General features: G+C 37.8%; 1 long non-coding RNA gene across 1 annotated transcript in view; it reads right to left on the bottom strand.

Moving 5' to 3' along the window:
* LOC108786441 overlaps positions 1–3,391 on the bottom strand; it is an 8,391-nt gene extending 5,000 nt beyond the window's left edge. The window contains exons 1-2 of the long non-coding RNA XR_001941206.1: positions 3,381–3,391; positions 1,846–1,847 (exon numbers count right to left, since the gene is read on the bottom strand). This is a non-coding gene — a long non-coding RNA (uncharacterized LOC108786441). The remainder of the gene's footprint in view (positions 1–1,845; positions 1,848–3,380) is intronic.
* Between the last annotated feature and the right edge of the window lie 507 nt (positions 3,392–3,898).

The following is a 3,898-nucleotide window of genomic DNA, read 5'->3' as shown; positions in this document are numbered from 1 at the left end:
TTGGTAGAATGTAACCAAAACCCATTCATTAGTATTCATAGTGGCACCCCCCACCCCCAGGAAAGTGTATTGTGTGCAAAGGCAGAGATGGTGTGCAGTGAACGTGTTACGCAGAATCACAGGAAGGGGGAGAGCTGTTTACAGCCTGCTTTACAATCCAACTTTGGTATAAGACTGAATTTCCTGTGGTAAAAACTTAGACTTTCTAGGGTTCAGGCCTAATAAAAAGTTAATAAAACAAATGAAGAAAGCCTGCAATGTGAGTCATGAAAATGCCGATACATGTACATCATCACTGCACCTCTTTATTACCACAATAAATGCTAATCACTTACAAAAGTGGAAATGGGCTTTCAGCTGTTTTTGGTGGATTGTAAGGGTACAGTAGGCTTTACTTTGCTTGTGAGGGTACAGAAGCTCCCTTCAATTATCCTGGACCAAGTGTTGTACAAAAAAAGTTCCTTATTAGACCTCATTATTTTACCTTTCATCACTGAAAGAAAAAAAGACATTGAATAAACTAAAGTAAAAAAGATAAAGCAACGGCACACAAATTACAATAAAAAATACACACATAAAAAAGGAAAACAATTACAAACAACACTAAATGAAATAAAAGAATCAATCCTATTTCCAGCCCATCAAAAAACACATCCTCAAATTATTGTCTTAGCAGCTCAATTAGTGAAATTATTATTAATATTATTGTGATTATTATTATTTTTATTATTCAGGATTTATATAGCACCAACAGTTTGTGCAGTACTTTACAAAATGGGGGAAACAGTACAGTTACAATACAATTTCAGTACATTAGGGTTAGGTGGACCCTGCTCGTGAGAGCTTGCAATCTAGTAGGAGGGGCAAGTGATACAAAACGTAATAACTGTTTAGATTGAGTTAGTGGAAGAAGTAAAAGTGCAGTTATGTTGAGGTGGGATAGGCTTCCCTAAAGAGATTAGTTTTTAAGGATCGCCTAAAGGTGGACAGTGTAAGAGGTAAGCAGACAGATTGGGGTAGGGAGTTCCAGAGCATGGGAGACACTCTGGAGAAGTCCTGGAGGCTTGCATGTGAGGAGGTGACAAGAGATCTGGGGAGCAGGAGCTCTTGGGAGGAGCGGAGAGGACGGTTTCGGTGATGTTTTGAGATGGGGTTGGAGATGTAGCTGGGGGCAGAGTTGTGGATGGCTTTGTATGTTGTTAGTATTTTGAATTTTATTCATTGGGCAATTGGGAGCCAGTGGAAAGACTGACAGAGAGGGGCAGCAGACACTGAGCAGTTAGTTAGGCGAATGAGTCCAGCAGCTGCATTTATGATAGACTGAAGGGGAATAGCCTGTTTAGTGGTCGACCAACAAGCAGGAAATTACAGTAGTCAAGGCGAGAGAATTAGAAGCTTTGCGGTTTCGTTTGTTAAAAGGGGTCAAATTTTAGAAATTTTTTTTTCTGCTCTTCTAAAGATACATTAAAGTGAGAGTTGTTACACTAGGACAAGAAGTGTGATACTGGCAGATGAAAATAAAGGACTGAATAAAGAAAGCTAATGCAGCCATCACTTCTGAATACTGATAAGCGATAATACATTACATTTATGCTCTTGAGTTTCAGTAAGCCTTTAAAGGTTATCTATGGTCAAAAAATAAAAAAAAAAAATTTATTTCTATATTGCATTTCCATAAGTTCTATTCCACTCATAATAACCATCTCCATCTAGAAGTTTGTAAACGTACTTATTGAAGATGCCCATAAGATGTACTTCATCAATGCACTGACACCATTTCACTCATCCATGTGAATATTCACTTCCTCATGTCAGCACTCTCACTGAGCCTGCCTTCTAAACTACAACTCAACATCTGAAAAATTATCATTGCTTGCTGGAAGTGAGATATGTAGTCTTGAGAAATCAAGACTGTATCATATCAAGCAGCAGGAAAAGAGACACAAAGCACACTCAATTTCAGGAAGTTGTATAAAGTAATGGGCAGATAGAAGACAGCACTACATAAAAGGGATTTTTTTCAAGTAAGCTTTGATTGCATTATCACAATCATCTCTAGTGTGTATTCCTATTACAATGCCGATCTTATAACAGGATAGTATATGCTGGGATTTTATATCTCCTTTAATCTTATTATTAGTATTATTATTGTTATACAGGGTTTATATAACGCCAACAGTTTGCGCAGCGCTTTATGTAATAGGGCATATTGCTGCTACCAAGAACCTTATTTTGGCAACCTTAAAACATTACTAAAAAGAATTGTAATTAGTTATATATCTAAATAAAATCTGTGAGTATCAGTATTTGTATTTTTTTAATTTCTGAAAAGAGAACATGGAGTTTAAATCTGTGATAATTATCCAGCATGAACTTAGAAGCCTTTCCGTTATGAGTAGTCGTCAACTGTAAGGTTCGAGATGTTAGTCAAGCATCACTGAATTCATTGTTAGAATTTCTATACATTTGAATGATTTAAGTAGGAAATCCCCACAGTAATGTCTTCTTTAGAAGAGAGCGTAATGTGGAGGAGTATACATTATGGTCAGGCTACAGACTGACCATCCAATTTATTGCTTCTTCTGCTGCCTCATGTACACATCCATGGAGTGACCTCTGCTCACATCACCATTTAGTGCAATTCTTTCCAGGAAATCTTAACACTCGGCTGGTGGGGGCGTTTAAAAGGAAACTTTCTGACTAATATATGGGGGAGCATTGGTGACAACGAGAATATATTGTGACCGATACATGGATATTATTTAACAACATAAATTAAGGCCAATCATGAAGAGATCCTGTTGGCAGAACATTCATTTCAACAGCAATCTTCCCATAACGTTATATGAGCATTTAACATATTTTATGTATGTCATTTACCTGTAAATCAGTAGATCATGGAGCAATTAAAATAGTCCGGATACAAATGGTATCTGGTTTGGCAGCTGGTATGGCAGTAATCAACAGAATAATCACACGGGTCCAGCGCTTTCTTTTCACTTCCAAATATCATTGACCTGTAAAAGTCTCCCTTGTTTAGGCATTCAAAAGCCCTGAGACTGCCGCTGGCCTCCGCCATCTTGGTTGTTATATCAGAAGCCCCAACAGACTTATAGCTGTCACTCAAGTGATAATCTATAGTGTTTCCATTTGGGTTATATGTGGAGGTGAGGTGAGGGATGAAGGAGCTGGTCCACCACAAAGAGTAATTAGACACTCCCAGAAGATGAGAAGATGAGAGGGCTATGATATGCAAGGAGGGAGCAGGCTGTGCTAGGGCAATGACTTCCCTGAAATTCGTTAGCAAGTTCCAAGGCACATTGAATAAAAAAGTGTTTATGTAAAGAAATAATCCTACGAGTAAGCATTTGTACTTTTACCTGCAACTCAGCCATTCCCTACAGGTGACAGAAGTCTCTAATCAAGACAACAGGAGGGTTAGTTGAACTGTTGGTTAGCTTGCATTGCTATAGTGAGTAGTTGGTGTCCTCAATACATAGGAAAAGGAAGCTGTTGGTGGCAGGCTTCATTTCCTGGTACAGGCCCCAATGATACTGTGGCTGTGAAAGACTGAATACACAATATTGCTTGTGGTTATATGTGACAATAAGTGTGGTTAAATATGCAGTACAGAGTAACCCTAACTAAAAAAAAAAAAATACTGGCTTTCCTACAGAGCATAAAGTACATTTTCCTAAAGTGCACTTTAAAGTGTATTTCCACTCGCAGCCAAATTGGGATAACACCTATTTTATATTTGTTACAAGTTCCCATTCACATCGCATAAGCTAAAAATAATTAAAAAATGCTACTTGCAGTTCAAATTGCTTTTACTTGGGTTAGGGTTTTAAGGTTTAAAATTTCTTCTTGCTTCCATTTCTTTGAAATGTTAGGAGGA

The sequence above is a fragment of the Nanorana parkeri genome, unplaced genomic scaffold (genome assembly GCF_000935625.1).
Source record: "Nanorana parkeri isolate BGI_ZX_2015 unplaced genomic scaffold, ASM93562v1 scaffold211, whole genome shotgun sequence".
NCBI classification, from domain to species: Eukaryota; Metazoa; Chordata; class Amphibia; order Anura; family Dicroglossidae; genus Nanorana; species Nanorana parkeri.
The sequence above is the reverse complement of the archived record's forward strand: the minus strand, read 5'-3'. Positions and strand labels throughout refer to the sequence as shown.